We start from the raw sequence: 18399 nt of genomic DNA on the forward strand, positions 1-18399 counted from the left end.
TTAGTGTCAAACTCCTTGGAATCATACCTCCACATCAGTAACTGGTGTAGGAGGTATGATTCCCTCCCTTATAGAACCACTACTGTGGGTCACCGGTCTATCCGGTACCAGCTTTCATGACCTGGGCAGCGAAAATTGGATGCTGCCAGCCACATACACAAGTCTGCCCTCCCGCTGCTGAGCCAAGCTTGCGTAGAGGAAGGCATGACAATAGGCATCCTGTCACAGGGAGATGTAACCACCTCCTAGACAGGAATTAGTGTATTGGGGCTAGGTGGTGCGCTCTCTGAGTGCCAGAAAGTCTGCACTGGGGGCACAATTGGTGTCCCTGTGGATAGTCCAGCTCAAACAAGTTCTTAGGAGCCATTGGCTCCTGCTTTGGTGTGAAACCGGACAAAGGACATGGGTGTAGCCACCCCTCAGTCCTGCCCCTGCCCTAGGAGTGTTTTTACCAAAAAAGGGGTAACCCTGTGTCCCTCAGAACCTGGGTATGTATGGTTAAAGACAAAAATGGTTCTGTCGGGTGAACAAATTGCTTTTGCGTGAAGGCTAGATTAGCTTATAACAAAATATAATCAATAAAATGAGAAGACCTCTCTGACAACAAATACAGTTCAAAACTTTTTTATGAAAAAGCAAAGTCACATTAAAACACAGGAATTACTTCATTCCATTTCAGTTTCAATTATCAGTGAAAGGTGACTATTAGTGAGCAATGTGAATAGTGCAACAAATATAGTGACATATATTTACAAATTATATACACAATTTATACAAGGGAGAATGGACGGGGGGAAGAGTTTTTTGGGCGGTCAGAGTTCTAAGTTAGTACTCCAAGGAGACAGATGATGACTATGCCCGTTCCCGGAGGATTCTTGACCAATATTGTGCGTCGACGTTTCGATCCTGATGTGCCCCGATTGGTGGTCACGCGGATCTTTATCAAGACAGGGGGGGGGGGGAGAGGGGGGTATGAGGAAGGGGGGGACGGGGTTGTGTAGATTTTCGGATGCACAGGAGGCAAATGTCACACACTGTGGGAAGGCCAATAGGTCAATCTAATCATGGAGAAATGCTTTCCACAGGAGCAGGATACCGGCTTTCATCACTCGCGGTCGCGACCGCGAGTGATGAAAACCGGTATCCTGCTCCTGTGGAAAGCATTTCTCCATGATTAGATTGACCTATTGGCCTTCCCACAGTGTGTGACATTTGCCTCCTGTGCATCCGAAAATCTACACAACCCCGTCCCCCCCTTCCTCATACCCCCCTCTCTCCCCCCCCCCTGTCTTGATAAAGATCCGCGTGACCACCAATCGGGGCACATCAGGATCGAAACGTCGACGCACAATATTGGTCAAGAATCCTCCGGGAACGGGCATAGTCATCATCTGTCTCCTTGGAGTACTAACTTAGAACTCTGACCGCCCAAAAAACTCTTCCCCCCGTCCATTCTCCCTTGTATAAATTGTGTATATAATTTGTAAATATATGTCACTATATTTGTTGCACTATTCACATTGCTCACTAATAGTCACCTTTCACTGATAATTGAAACTGAAATGGAATGAAGTAATTCCTGTGTTTTAATGTGACTTTGCTTTTTCATAAAAAAGTTTTGAACTGTATTTGTTGTCAGAGAGGTCTTCTCATTTTATTGATTATATTTTGTTATGAGCTAATCTAGCCTTCACGCAAAAGCAATTTGTTCACCCGACAGAACCATTTTTGTCTTTAACCTGCCCTAGGAGGGTTCACAGAATCTTTCCAACCCCTCCCATGGGTATAAAGTGGCTTACCTGGCTACAGGACTTAAGATTTTACCTGGACCAGATTCTGCTAAGAAGAAACCAATTACTTCGACTGCCTTCACGACGCTGCCCGACTAAAGAATCTCCCTTTGAGTAAAGGAGCAACCACCTAAATGCATCTTCCTGATTTGCTTCTCACAAGCTCCTGAGGACTCAGAAGATTTCAGCATCACTGGAGGTGGGTTCCCGAAGGTCCCTGAGGTCAATCTGCCCTCTCAACGATTCTGAGACCAGTATCCCTTGTGAGGACCGTGCAACCCGAACCTCTGCATCGCATACTTTTGCAGTTGCATACGCTTAGTGACGATTCCTGAGCATGTGCCTTGGACTTCATGTAGTACTGACCCGAGCAGTATTTACACCAAAGAATTCCAGCCTCCACTCCACGAGTGTCCTGTGGGCTGGTCCTTTGCTTACTTGCGTGAGGTCTCCTCATGATCCCTGGTCCATAGGCCTGTGGGTCCTATCGAGGGACACCTTGTAAATTCTTGGGCTCACCTGGTTGCTCCAGATGTGCCCTGACTCTCCATTGCTTGAAGAGTCCCCTGTACCTTGCTGTTCTCTACCGTAACCTGTTTCCTCTGACCATGTGAGTTGCAGTTGACAAGGCTTGTTGGTGCTCTGGTCGAACATCGACCCCTCTGCTCTCTACATCCTTAATGGGACAGCTCACTTCTGGATTCTGGTCATCCTATATGTCTCCTGGTCCCCGTGACTGCAGAGTCAAACAACCCTTCTTCTCAACTGAAGCACCCGACATCGGTGGGCATTCAACTACCGAGCCCCTGGTCATCAGATGTGACCCAGACTCTATCCCCTCTGCTTTCAGGTTCCTCTCACCTTGAATCCAGGCTTGGACTCTACCGGACACTCTTCACCTTCCTGACAGCAGTACTTCTTTGCAGCTCTCCATTGAAAACGACAAAGGTTTCTGACACCATTTGACAGCTATGCACCCGGCTCCTCTGGGATAGGTAACACAGGTACCTCGGTACTCACTGCTGGGTTAGCCTTAGAACATCCTATGTCCAAAAGGGTGTGCTTGAAGTCCTCCTAGAAGTGTCCTTAACTTGTAATTTTCCATCCGCGACTTTCCCATACAGTTGTACTGAGCACACATCCGTGTTTCCTCACTGTTCCTGTCCTCCATGGGCTTCTTATGTCACTCCTCTGGATGGTTCCTTGGGGTCCCAGTGATTCTACGTGCTCTAGGCACTGTGTCTAGTCAAGTCGTTGTTGGTATACCATTTTATTAGTATATTTTTCGGTCTCCAACTGGAGCCCGCTGTGTATTGTGCTATTACTAATGTTCTATTGATTCAATATTATCTGCTTTATGTTCTAATCTCTTGTAGAGATTAGTAGAGATAGTAATATTAATAAATACATATTGTTATATAATTATTGTGTGGTTCTCCTTTCATTTAGTCATTTAGGAGGTGATATTCTGGTAAAACAAGCTGCTTTACATTCCTTCAGGATTAAGCCAGAAGGATGCTCTTCATAGCTACCAAAAGGATACCTTTCAATAAAGGTTATCATTGACCTCATACATCATAAGGGTCATGTGAATTGGTACAAGGTGACCATTTTAATTAGTGGACAACATATACCAACCCACCTTCTCACACCTTCCACCTAGAGTGAGGCTGAAACAATTCCAATACTTAAGAAAGGCACTAAGAATATATAACCCGGGCAACTATAGACAGATTAATCTTATTGATACTGCCCAAAAGATCTTTTGTTGGCAGAGTATTTTAAGAATACCGGACTTGATACAAGAGGTTCTTATCCCATTAAACAGGCGGGGTTCAGAGAGTGCACCAGTATGATTGTTCAAGTCTCCATTTTCTTCCTATTGGTTAAGGTGGGGGCATCTTATAGATATGAGGAAAGCTTTTGACGTACTGCCTAGGGCAAACCTATGGTCGGTTCTTTATAAAATGGCATTCCCCAAATAGTTGCTGCCCTTAATTATACATCAAAACTGCAATAATTATATCTGCCTCAAATGGGTGTCTGGGGCGAATTGACAGATAGAATTTATATTGAAAGGGGCATTCCTCAAGGATGTGTCCTGGCCCCTACTTTATTTATTCTTTATATTAATGGGGTAATCAATCAACTTTACAATTGTAATATTGACTCTCCCAAAATAGGGGGTCAGAAATTCCTGTCCTCTTATTTGCAGATACTGATATGATGCCTTATTATTATAAAGAACCCCAGGTGGCCTGCAAACTTTTCCTGATTGGTTCTCAAGGTTTTGCGATTCACATAGACTTCAAATTGACAATAACAAAACAACATTTGAACCTTTACCCCACAGTTCAATCAGATGGGAGGTACATATCTATGGCATCTCTTTTGAGGGAGTGAAAGAGTTTGGCTACCTGGGGTTCAGATGACATGCACTTTGTCATGGTCAGCAGAGATCAATAAAAGCAAGGCATTTTTGCAACATAGAGTATATCCATGAGAGTCAGGCCCCCAAGGAAACCTTCGGCTCTTCGATCCTAGAGGAGTTCCCCATCATCACGTGGGAGCAGGTGGGTGTTCTACTGGCTCAGGCCAAATCAGGCTCGATTTTAGACCCATTACCACCCGGGGCTATGAATGAGCTAGCCCCGATTTTGGCAAACACTTTGGCAGATATCTGTAAGATATCTGTAATATCTCCTTAGCCACAGCCACCTTTCCACGTAAATGGAAAGTAGTGCATATTAAACCTCTGCTGAAAAAGGCTCTAGCAGACCATATGGACACGCAGAACTATATACCTATTTCCCTTCTCCCTTGTGGTTCCAAAATTATGGAAACAATAATAAACTGACATCTTTCTAGCTATCTTGAACAGAATAAGTTACTGGATCCATCTCAGTCAGGCTTCCGGGCATCTTATAGCACTGCGTTGCTTGAGGTCACTGATACGCTTAGGATGTCGCTGGATAGGGATTCCCCAGCTATTTTAGTACTGCTGGAATTGTCTGCAGCCTTCGACACCATCTCCCTGTTGAACAGGCTTCAAGTGATTTGTGTCGGAGGTCTGGCCTTTAAATGGATCCAGAGCTATCTCTCTGACAGAACACAATGTGTCCGGTTAGAATCCTATGTGTCACCTACAGCTGTAGTGGGCCTCAGGGCTCTATTTTGAGTCCCACATTATTCAATCTATATGTTGCCCCTTTGGTCTCAATCATCAGGAACTGTGGGTTTGAAACCATATCCTACGCTGATGATACGCAGCTGATAATACATTTAGAGAAGGATCCCGCTGTAACGAAAGCCAAGTTCTTAAACTGTATGTTCAGCATAACAGACTGGATGAGGAAAATAATTCTACAACTAAGCTCCTCGAAAACAGAGATACTCTTGTTTGGCAAGGCAGTAGAACTGTGGACTTCCGATTGGTGGACATCGGAACTGGGAGAAGTCCCCTCCCTGAGAAGCTGGGTGAAGAACCTAGATCATAATAAGCTTTCAGTGGAGGAGCAGGTGAAGACGCTTGCAGGCTCCTGTTTCGGGACCATGCAGATGCTGAGCAAGATGTTCCCATGGATTCCCCTCAATGCCAGGAAGACTCTCATTCAGGCGCTGTTAATTAGCCACTTTGACGACGGCAATTCTTTGCTAGTAGGAATTAGGGAGGACCTGTTATCCAAACTACAGGTCATGGAAAATACAGCTGCCTGCCTCGCCCTCCATAAACCAGCCTGAACCCCCTCTCTCCCTCTCCTAAGCCAATTAAACTGGATTCCGGTCAGGAAACGGGCTATTTTCAAGCTGTTGTGCTGGGTCTATAGGTCCTTGCATGGTATGGGTCCTGCCTATTTGACTGGAACGGTATCAGCCTGTACGCCAGCTCAGATCCGCTAACTGCAATCTGCTCTGTAGCCGAAGAATTAGGAAGGATAAAATAGGGGGTCGGGCCTTTTCATATCTGGCTCCCAAACACTGGAACAACCTCCCTGATCAAATACGGGACTGCCTTAATCTGCCCCAATTAAAAAAATGCTTAAGACCTGGCTCTTCTAGATGCACTTTACAGGATGCCTTTTTTCTCAGGTGCCGAGAGAACCCCTTGGGGATGATTCTTGAGCGATAGAAATGACTCTAAAGTAAACATAGAGCTGGGACTGTTTTGAGGACCTTAAACTCTTCTTCCTATTGCCATTTATCGCCAGCTCTGGGAATGTATTGTGCAAAAGCAGTCAGAGCATCAATCCATAGTTCTGAGGTTTGTGGTTTTAGTAATTCATCCCAATTGTCAATAATTGAAAATAGATGTATTCGATCTCTCACTGGTCTCACACAAAATGGCCCCTTGATTCCATTACATCTAGATTTAGTGCAACTGAATATCATGTATATTGGCAAAAATCTGACCGGTACTAGATGCTTTTTATTAAACTGAAAGACCTTTGTGTAGGTTACAAGATACCTTGCTTTAAATATTTCAAAGTATGGTTCAATAATCTTGATATGAGTGAATTGTGGGATAATCCATCCTCGTGGAGCAGGGGGAATATTAAACACTTCAAAGCTAGATACTGGACATAAATTATTACAAACTCCTAGTTGAAGTGCTCCCTGGAAAGTTTGACAGAAAAAAATTCATTGATGTAGAATGCTCACTCTTTGAACAATTTGTTGATAAGATTGAGCCTCCTGAAGCGAGAGCTTTATATCTGAAATTTCAATATGATATTCTCCCTGTGAACAAGTTTGCAGTAGGTTGTGCTTAATATCGCAAATATCTCCACTTTGTCCTGCCTGTCTCTCCCCCTGTGAAACAGTTGCCCATTTTATGTTTTTCTGTCCACCATATGCTGGCATTAGGAGATTGTGACTGGCTTCCATGTGTAAGAGTGTATGTATGAGGAATTTCGAAGTAGGATTTTAAAAACTGATGGTAATATATTTGCACAAGGTCTGGATGGTGTGACATACGCTTTGTGGAGAGTAACTGGGTGTATAGAGGACCATGAAGAACTAGTCTGTGAAACATGTCTATAGTATCATTTTAAATTTTTACTTCTGTTTGTTACTTTAACCAGTGTTATTTAGATTAATATGTGATGAGTCTTTATGGAAGTCTTTTTATTAACACCTGTACTGTATGCAATTATGTTATAATGAGTGTATTTTAATTACTGTCTTTTTTTGTTGCACAATTGTTGTATTTCTGCATAAAAAAAATCACTTAACTGTTTCATGTGAACTATTATGGCTGGAATCAGCCAAATAAAGAACTTAACTACATATAAGTCACCTCTAAGGTTGGCCCTTGGTAGCCCATGAGCAGGGTTTAATTAGTAGGTTGGACATGTACTTTTAAGTTGTACATGTCCAAAGAGGTGAAAAACTCCCACATTGGTTTTTCAGGCATAGCCCTCTCATAGGATAACACTGGGCATTCCTTATTACATTCAATAATCTCTCATTCCTAATTTGGAACAGGTGATATATCATGCTTAGCACCTGTGAAATTGTAATGATAAACCCTCTTTAGAGGTAAAGTTGTTTTTTCATTGCAATTTTAAAAGGCCACTTTTAGAAAGTTGACATTTTCCTGCTCTTAGCACTTTTGTGCATGCAGCCTGTCTGGGGTCTCATGACTATGTGTAACGGATGGATAGACTTTGTGAATTCTTCAGAGACGGTCACATTATAGAGGGATTAGGTGTGCCTTAATGGGTCACCATCATCACGAAGTTCCAGTCTGCCCATCCGTGATGCCCGTCCTGCTCTTTGCACCACACCATCTGCAATTCTCTCCTTGTGACCCTCCCCAATGGGAGTGGGACTCTTGGCACAAAACTTAAGAAGGTAATCTTCAGCAGGACTAATCTGGGACTGTATCTGACAGTGCTCTATCGTGAGTGGCCTGAACTTTTGACATTGACCTGGTCAAGCAGGACCAGCTATCCCTGGTTGGTGCTTCATACATTATGGTGCTATTTGTCAATTTATCATTTAAAAACTCACACCTCTGTTTCTACTGATTGGATTTTTTTGTTAATTTGGTGTCACATAATTTATTAAAATTTACTCTTTTTCTGAATTCGTTTGGGATTTTTTTGTTGTGTTCTCACTTTATTACTGTTTGTGTGCTGCATAAATACTTTGCACATTGCCTCTAACTAATGCCTGACTGTGTGCCAAGCTACCCTGGGTTAAGCTGTGGAAAAGTAAATTTTGCCATGTTCTGTGTCCCTACGTGCCCTCCATCTTATGTTATGTGTGCATGATTAATATGCATATGTATTCCCCATGTTCGATTAAAGACGCAATTACAGTTGTGTCCATCTCTAGTATGTCAATTTCCAGTTCTCGTGAATACTACGAATATCAGGCCTATGTAAAGTTACGTTGCCACGTTTCCCAGTGTGCACGTTATTTCATTGTAAAGTCCCCGTTTCTAGGCCTCAAAAGGGCCTGGACACCAGATTCAGCTCCTGTCTCCTGAATCCTCGCTGAGGAGCGACACAGCCCTCCTTCTCTGCATTCCTAAGCTACTGAATCGCATCAATAGTTTCCGTCATAGTCTAGCCTTTACGTCTCCATGCAAGAGAAATACTGTATTTATGGTCATTTAATATTCTTCATCACGTACTACATGTAGAATAATGCATGCTCCAGTCTTAGAGTCTGTTAGCCTTTACCCCGATAACTTTTGGATTCTATCAACATGTTCCCTAAACATCAGATACTAGATAGTGGTAGGTACATGTCGCCCTGACTCTCCAGACTTCAGTCTCTGCTCCTAGCACAGAGTTCATAGCCCCCAGCTTCTCCTAGTAACACGTCATTGCCAGTTTGCGCGCACCATTAGGTTAGAGGTCCCGGCTCCTTAGGTAGCCCCCTCCATGTTTCCGCCCCATTTATGACATATTCTGTTACGTTTACATCACATGTCTATGTATACGCCTCTTGTTACACCTACTTTCACCCTTATCTTTCGCGACTGCTATTGACCGCACCCACTGCTCCGCCTATCGTATGTATTGTAATGCAATTGTTTTAGCATATATGCTTGTGCACTGTTATTAAATGTTACGCCGATTCCGATCCTGTCCCCGGCAGCGCTGCCAGGGGCTGCCATCCTATTCCTGTGCAGGTTGTCCTGTTCCTGTCCTTTATGCTGTATTAAACCTGCAAACTCCTACTACCTCGAATCTTGACTCTTATTTATTGAGCTATCTGTTATTGCTATGTCCAGTAAAACCTAGATCCGGTATTATTTATTTATATACCACAAAGCACAGCATAATTTAGTGAATTTTTGTGGTTTACCCTGCAAGGGATTGTGGCTTCCAGGTGATCAATGCTCGCACTCCAGTCAACCACCAACCCAATTTCTCACAATCCACCCTATTGTTTTTCCAATAGGATCTGCGGAGTATCCATAGCCCCTTTCGTAACTCAAAATAAAAAATTAATAAAAATTAAAGGAGCCATCCAATTGGCAAAAAAATCCACAGTTGCAAAATCAAGCATAACGCCTCTAGAGAGGAGAATTTAAATGTAATGCAGATCACCATTTTGTTTCTGTCATTTAAAAAAACGTATAGGTTCAGATATGCAATTCATTGCCATCATGTCATCACAGGGTTCAGTAGCAACCCAGGGCACAGGGAGGTTTGGGCTTTTCCATCTAGACTATTAGTCAGTGCATATGAAATGATACACCCATGGGGTTAATTGTCACTCTTATATGTTTAATGATAGATGCCTGGTCAGATGAAGTTATGATCCCGAAGAGACCCACCATATTTAGCATTGTAGGTAGAAAAGTCAAAACATTTGTTGGGATAATTTCTGATAGGATTGTTCTCAGGAACAGCATCAGTACTGGAATGATATGTTGGAGTAAATACCCACACTGTTTCTATGTATCATATGTTAAACTTGTAAACTTGTAAACTTGTGAATTTATAAAGCGCGAATTGTTGCCCGGGGGCGTCCAAGCGCTAGGATAGCCAGAGTTTACCAGGGACAGGAAGGGGGGGGCAGACAGTTAGTAAGAGGATGCAAACAAAAAGGTCTTTAATTGCTTGCGGAACTCCGTGAGGTTAGGGTTCGCTCTAAGGTGGGGTGGCAGGGTGTTCCAGGTCTTGGATGCGTTATATGTGAACGTCCTTCCGCCAGATCTGGATCTTTTTATTTTTGGCACCACTGCCAGGAAGGTTCGGCTGGAACGAAGACTTCGGTTAGGGGTGTAATGGGTAACCAGATCACGTGTGATGCTGGGTCCTAAGTCCCAGAAAGCTTGATGAGCTATACATAGTGTTTTAAACAAAACTCTCTGCCGGATCGGAAGCCAGTGAAGGCTGATCAGTCCGGCCCTCACTGATTGCCTGCGGGGAATTTTGAGCAGTAGGCACGCTGCGCAATTCTGTACAATCTGCAGCCTGCGTAGGGTGTATTCTGGGGTGCCAAGGTAGAGTACATTATTAAAATCAAGGCGTGATTGAATAAGACCTTGAATGGCTACCTGTTTTGCTTCCAGGGGGAGGAGGGGAAATATTTTGTGTAGCACCCTCATAATACCAAAACAAGTGGCTGAAAGTTTAGTGGCCTGGTCTTTAAAAGATAGTGATCTGTCCAACCACACTCCGAGGCTCTTGATAGTCTTTTTGGGTGTTGGAGGAAGACCTAGACAAGGGGTCCACAGAGAGGGGGGAAAGGCCAGATCTAATGGGCCTAAGAGCATCAGCTCTGTTTTATCCCCATTTAACTTCAGGGATGATGACGACATCCAGTTCCTCACCTCCTCCAGGCACTCTCTAAGCCCGCCTGGCGCAGTTCGATTAGCCTCCTGCGCCAGTGAGACCACTAGCTGCGTGTCGTCCGCATAGGAGATGATCTTAACTCCAAAAGGGCGGACGACATCGGCCAGCGGTCTCATATATAGATTGAAAAGCGCGGGGCTCAGAGAGGAGCCCTGAGGGACCCCACATTTTAGGGGTCTACTGGAGGACACGGCTTCGCCGTCAAAGACCCTGAAGGATCTGTTGTCCAAGAAGGATTTAAACCATGCCCCGGCCTTATCCTTGATTCCCGCACAGGACAGCCGGTTCAGTAAGGTGTCATGACTGACCGTATCAAAAGCCGCGCTTAGATCAAGGAGGATCACTGCCACTGATCCTCCTTGATCCAGGATTTTTCTAGTTTCCTCCGTAACCATGAGGAGGGCGGTCTCAGTCCCGTGTTTTGGTCTGAAACCCGTCTGAGTGGGATCAAGTATGTGTTGATCTTCCAAGAAATTCACCAACTGCTGGTTAATATATTTTTCAAGTACCTTGCTCACCCATGGAAGCAGGAAGATGGGACGATAGTTGGCTAAGTCAGACGGGTCCAGATTGGGCTTCTTAATTAGTCACCTGACCATGGCTTGCTTCCAGGCAGTTGGCACAATACTAGAGGAGATAGATGCGTTTAGTACGTCCCTAATGACGGGCAAGGTGGTCCGGGATGCTGCCATTAGGATGTCAGGAGGGGCAGGGTCATCCGGTGAGCCTGATTTGATGCTAAGAGCTAATGGTTCAAGGGTGGGAAGATTCAAAAGTGGAAAACAGGTTAGGATATTTTGTACGGGGGGAGGGGACAGGGCTGGGGATATATTGGGTTGAGTTGAAGGGTTTGTTTTTGGGGCAGGAAATGCTGAGTAAATCTTATTTACTTTCTGGAAAAAAAACTCAGCAATATCATTACACTGTGTGACAGATTTCTCAATGTGCGGCACGGGGGGGGTTTGTTAGTTTTTTGATGATCTGAAAGATCTCTCTCGGTTTAGATTTGGCTTGTAGGATTTTATCAGCGAAGTAGGTGGACTGGGCTGCTTTTATTTGAGTTTTATACTCGCTGATAGTTTCACGATAGCGGGTTTTGTTGTCTGCTGAGTTGTCTAGACGCCAGCGTCTTTCCGCCCTTCTACAAAGGCGCTTCTTGTCCCTCAGAGCCTGAGTATACCAAGGGGCAGTTTTAAGGGGCCGCTTTAGTACAGTCTTGCTCATAGGGAGTATGGTATCTAGGGTATGATTGATCCAGTTGGCATAGGCCTGGTTTGCCAGGTCAGGATCTTCCTGTTTCTCGGGTTGTGAGCTGGCAAGTTTGGTGCACCAATTGTCGGCCTCAAGGCGCGACCAGGGACGCCTGAGCCTTGTGGTAGGAGCGGGTGGTAGGGTTCTAGCCGAAGTCCAACTGAAAGGGATCAGAAAGTGGTCTGTCCATGGCAAGGGGATGCCTGGGTCTACTGAGATGTCATGACAGTTAGTGAAGATGGGGTCCAGTAAGTGGCTTTGTCATGAGTGGGGGTAGTAACGCATTGGATGAGTTGTAAGGCTGCTAGATCCTCAAGTAAGGTGGCGGCTGTATGGTCAGATGGAGAGTCAAAATGGATGTTCAGGTCGCCCAATACGGTGAAGTTAGAAGAGGTACTAACTCTATTGGCCACACTAGATGGCAGGGATTCATAAAACTGCTTCGGGGGGCCGGGCGGACGATAGATAAGGATGTCCGAGAAACAACTATTGGGTGAGAGATCGAAGTTAAAACCAATGCTCTCACAATCCGAAATAGTCTCTGAGGTGATTCGGCAGTGGTATTGCTCCTTGTGGATCATAGCCAGTCCTCCTCCTCTCCCTTTAGTTCGATCTTGCCGTATGATTTGATAGCCGGCGGGGAGGGCGTCTACTATCGCGGGGTCGGACTCGATAGCGAGCCACGTTTCCATAAGGAACAATATGTCAGTGTTGTTTTCTTCTAATAATAGGGCAATTTCTGCGCTATGCTTAGGCAGGGAGCGGCAATTAAGTAAAAACATGTGGAAGGCGTATAAGGGCGCCGAGCGGGTGTTGGGTTTGAGCAATACGGAACAGGTGGGACAGGTTTGCGGTAGGTCTTCGGCTTGAAACATATGCCCAGTGCAAATGTTAGCTTTGGGCCTTAGTCTATGGAGGGTTGCTGGAGTATAGCATCTGCGCGATAGTGGCTTAGATGCAGGGGGGTGGCCCATGGCCCGTACTCGGCGCGGACGAGCGCAGACGAGCTTGCCTTATGCGCGCCTTTGGCGCGCAATCGTCGCGCCCGCTGCGCTCGTCCGCTGCGCCTCCGGCATATGCACATGTTTATAGCAGAGGGGGGGAGTGAAGGGGGCGTGGCCTCAAATGGGCGTGTCCCCGTCCGATCGTGAGGAGTCCAGCTGGTAGTAACCGGCAATTCTGCCCTACCCAGCGCTCGTTTCTGCCTAAAAAGAGGGTGCCTGCGCACAGTACTCGTGCAGCATGCAGGGTGAGTGAATAATAAAAAAGTTACAATTTTCGATTATTAAGCATAAAAACACACAATATTTACTGCTGCTCCCGGCTGTGCCTCAGGAGATAGACTGGCTAACTAGCGCTAGTGATTCAGCGCTGTATTTGTAGGTATTTGCTGGGAGGGGGCGTGGCCTCGAATGGGCGTGTCCCCATCCGATTGTGAGGAGTCCAGCTGGTAGTAACCGGCAATTCTGCCCTACCCAGCGCTCGTTTCTGCCTAAAAAGAGGGTGCCTGCGCACAGTACTCGTGCAGCATGCAGGGTGAGTGAATAATAAAAAAGTTACAATTTTCGATTTTTAAGCATAAAAACACACAATATTTACTGCTGCTCCCGGCTGTGCCTCAGGAGATAGACTCCTTAATGCATTAAGACTGATTAATGCATTCTTAAATCTTTGAGATCTGCGCTGTTTGCACCTTTAAAAACATTGATTGGCTTCCTTTGATGAAAGAATATAATATTGTGTGTCTTCGCCCGTATATGATCCATTGTATTGACATATTTATGCACAACATGGGATGAATGGAGTGAGTTCCACGGAACCATCTGTTCAATGTTTACCTGTATCTGAGTTCCGGTCTTTGGGAGTGCTTGGGTGGGTCTTGTTTTTTTCTATGTTTGACCAGTCATCCAGAACTGTAGGCAAAAGTGCTATGCTAAAACACCTGGCTCCCATATGCTCTAATGATAAGCCATAAAGATAAGGAGAGTATATGATGTTACAGCGCAAACCATTACAACGCCTACCTTTACATTGCAATTTTTAAAATGTGACTACCATTATAAAGCATGTTTTGACAATGAGAACCATTACAACGCATGATAATAGGGTTATTTAGAAACTACCATTAAACGCATATATTCCTAATGCATCGTATTACAACACGGGATGCAAGGGAAACAGGGGTTTTGGGTGGGGGTGTCTATTAACACCCAAGCACTAATGTAAATACTTGGGCATTAATTATAATACATGAGTAATAATTAATATAGATTACAATAATGTAAAAAAATTCTGAGATTTATGTGTACATACAAAACATTTTTAACAAAAAAAAACACTTCAGTCAGTGACAGAAGCAGCCTATACATAAAAAAGTAAAGAAAACAGGTGTCCTTCCACTATTTCCGTTGCATCAGCTGATCCATCATCTACTCGAAATAGCTGCTATTTTGAAACAGAACATATAAACCAACATTTCACACAGATCTTAATAAATATAAATTCCGTCACATTCTAATTCACAAATGGAAAAATCTTTTTTGATATATACATATATTTTTTTCAAGTTTTTGTTTACTCCTAAAAAAACGCCACCGACCACCATTTTGTGCTCAGTGGTGCACTTACTCCCATGGTGACCACACACAGCTGGAGTAAGGGGAAATAACTTAGACTTTGCACTTCCAACACTGCCATCTATTGACCAAAGTACGTCTAAAGTTAAAACAAAACAGCTTCTTAATGAAATCAGTTAATTGATGCGCCTAAAGAATTATTTTAATTAATTCACCAAACTTGAAAAACAGACCCATCAGGAGATTACATATTTACTTTCAAAATAAGTGAATTAGAAACTACATTTAAGTTTCATTTTAAACCCAAATTAAGATTTTTTCTTTTTTTTTAGTTTTAACAGAGTATCGCCATATACATATAACAATCTAATGTCGACAACAAAATCCTTTGAAAAATTTTCTGTAAGTATACTGTAAAATATATTTTATACTAAACAAGTTATACTTTCAGCTTGAAATGTTAGAAATTTGTTATGAAGGTTCAAGTCAATTATATGAGTCAAAATTGCTAGTGTAACTACAACAGGCACTAGCCGCAGAGAAGGTGCTGGTCCACGCTGGGCGTCAAAATTACTATTCAAACACTGCAGGAAGTTCCCTCAAGAAAATTTCTGGTCAGTGGTGGGGTAAAATTGCTAAACTATCTCCACCGAGTGGTTACCTCTGGAAAGGTGATGGTCAGTGGTGGGGAGAAAAAATACTATTCTCACTCCACCGGGTGCTTACCTCATGCAAGATGCTGGTCAGTGGTGGGGGACAACATTACTAGTTTAACTCTGCCGGGTGCTTACCTCAGGTGAGGTGCTGGTCACTGTTGAGGGGCAACATTTCTATTCTGATTCCACAGGGTGCTTGCCTCAGGGAAGGTGCTGTAAAGTGACATGTGACAAAAACACTATTCTAACTCCACAGGGTGCTGCCTCATGGAATGTGCTGGTCTGTGTTGGGGGCAAAATTCCTATTCTAACTCCACTGGGTTCTTACCTCAAGGAAGGTGCTGGTTACCGGTGAGGCCAAAATTACTATTCTCATTGTACAGGATGATTGCCTCAGGGAAGGTGCTGTAAATTGATGTGAGTCAAAAATACTATTCTAACCCCATAGAGCGATTGCCTCAGGGAAGGTGCTGGTCACTGTTTGGGGGCAAAATTAATATTCTAACTCTGCAAGGTGCTTTCCTCAGGGAAGGTGCTGTTCAGTGGTGTTGGTCAAAATACCTATTCTTATTGCACAGGATGCTTGCCTCAGGAAGGGAGATGGTTCAACTCCGCTACCTTCCCGGAAAGCTGGAAACATGCCGAACTCAGCGCCCTTCTGAAGAAACCCACAGCAGACCCCACTGAACTTAAGAACTACCGCCCCATCTCGCTCCTCCCATTCCCTGCCAAAGTCATTGAGAAAGCCGTCTACAGTCAGCTCGCCGCCTTCCTCGAATCCAACAAATCCCTCGACCCTGCACAGTCCGGCTTCCGAGCCAAACACAGCACCGGGACCGCCCTCATCGCAGCAACAGACGACATTCGAACTCTACTGGACAACGGAGAAACAGCTGCCCTCATCCTACTTGACATCTCCGCAGCCTTCGACACAGTCTGTCATAGCACCCTTATACAACGCCTCAGCAACGTCGGAATACAAGGAAAAGCATTGGACTGGATCATCTCGTTCCTCACCGGAAGAACTCAGAGAGTCCACCTCCCCCTTTTAAATCAGAGGGAGAAAAGTGAATTTCACAAAATCAGCTAAAGAAACCATTTTAAATCAGCAAAAATACAAACAAACAACCAAAATCCAAATCAAACAATATAACAGAGAACATGCCTTCAAAAACTAAATTGAGAACTAAGGGCCTGATTACTATGATAGTGAGACCACCACTGACAGTCTGTCGGTGGCAGTCTCAACCGCATCAGAAGCATGTTTTCCGTCCACCACATTAGGATGGCGGTTGGAGTGGTGGCAGAGAGACCGACTGCCAAGGACCTGATGGGCTCAAGGAGACCGTCTGACCATCGGAGGGCACTCCAATCCCTACAATGGTGGCGGTACCTGCCGGGCACCACTGTAGGAATTATCCTGTCCCTCCCCGCCAGTCATTTCATGGTGGGTTATCCACCATTAAAAGGCTGTCAGAAATGGACAATCGGGGCCTGTAGTAGGCTCCCATTATCCCTGCCCTCATTTTTGGGTTTGGGGGCACCAATTATGCCTCGCTACATATCCCTGCACCATGTGCCAGTCAGCAGCACATCCTGCAGTACAAAAATGACACTTAGCAACTGCCGTGAAGGCGGTCGCATTGTAATTTGGGCTGCAGGACTGCCGACAGCTTGTTGGGCAGTCCAATCCCTGATACAATAAACAATATCAAATTCCAAAAGCAAGTATTAATTGCAATATTTTCCCGAAATGTCACTAGTCAAACATGAATAACTAACAAATTTTTCTTTGCAGAATAAACGTTCATTTCAAAACATATAACGCAAAAAACTATTTTTCTCCATATGTTTAAACACATTTCTAAAATAGCATCAAGAAGACTAGCCACTTACATAAAATTCCTTTATTGTAAGGAGCGACTAACTGAGCCCAGGGGTCATTGGAGTTATGTGCAATATTACTCATCCCATTGCACAGGCAGAACATTTAATCTAGGGGACACTGTTGAAAGGACCACAGAGCATAACCACTCTGCCTCTGCATTTTAAATTGAGGTTAGAGAAAACATAAATCAAATGAAACACCTGGCATCCACCTCCAATGAACCCCGTGGCACAGTTTTGAGGGAGGTATCACAAGACATTCCTATGCATCGAGCAAGTTCTATGCTACAATCCCAAATTTACGACAAATTAAAAAAACAGGCAAGTAACCCCCCAATGTGTAATACCCCAAACATACTCTGATATTAGCATTCCTCCTGAACTAACTGTCACTCTTATTAATGACGTTTTTCTATTGCGTGACAAAAAACCCTTAAAGAAAATACTAATCTTTAGCACACCCCGTAACCTTGTAAAATCAGAGACCAGTGATATTTTGATTATGGACGGGACATTTAAATCTACTCCCCATCCATTAATCCAAATATACACTATTCATACTGACATTACTAACACTGTAGTACCCTTAATGTACAGTTTACTTCCTGATAAGCAACCCTCACACACACAGAATTATTAACAGTGGGAAATCTAAAACAGAAAACAAAGTCCCAGAAAAATGATAATTGATTTTGAATTATCAATGATTAAAACCATAACTAAAATGTATCAGAAAACCCAAAATCAAGGATTTTTTCCATCACTTTTCACAGGCATGTTGGCAAAAAATTTAAAAAGCATCCTTAGTTGGGGATTACATATCAGACATTAAACTGCATTTTGAATTTAAAAAAATGACAGCATTGTGCATTGTTCCTCATGACTGTGTAGATCAATACTACACATCAATTACTGAATCAGACTATTTTACTACAAATGAAGACGAATTGGGCAACCTACTAAATTACTTTTAGGACACTTGGATTGGCTTTCTAAGCAGGTTAAGTTGCAGAAGGTATCCAAGGTTTCCTGTCAAGTAGTTAAGCTGTTACATGACCTGCGTAGAAGGAGTGGCAAAGACCAATAATGTCATAGAGGTTGGCACAACTCATTCAATAAAAGAATTAGAAAACCACACCCTAAATGTTATAATTTTTTTGAAATGTTGAAGAAAGAGCAAAGTTTCTAAGAAATTAAAATTGCACTATCATTGAATGGTAGTCTGAATCCATGCCTTTCAAAAAGAACAAATTAAATGTCCGAAAGACTAAGGGACAAATCCAACAGTATTCGTTGGTGGTGGCTTCAGACTACCTAGATAATATTGCACACATACTACATTTATAACTATCACTAACACCTATGCTATCTTCCTTAGCTGTTTAGCAAAATTTTTTTATTAAAAAAATTTGATTTTTTT

Source organism: Lissotriton helveticus, chromosome 6 (assembly GCF_964261635.1).
Source record: "Lissotriton helveticus chromosome 6, aLisHel1.1, whole genome shotgun sequence".
Classification (NCBI taxonomy): domain Eukaryota; kingdom Metazoa; phylum Chordata; class Amphibia; order Caudata; family Salamandridae; genus Lissotriton; species Lissotriton helveticus.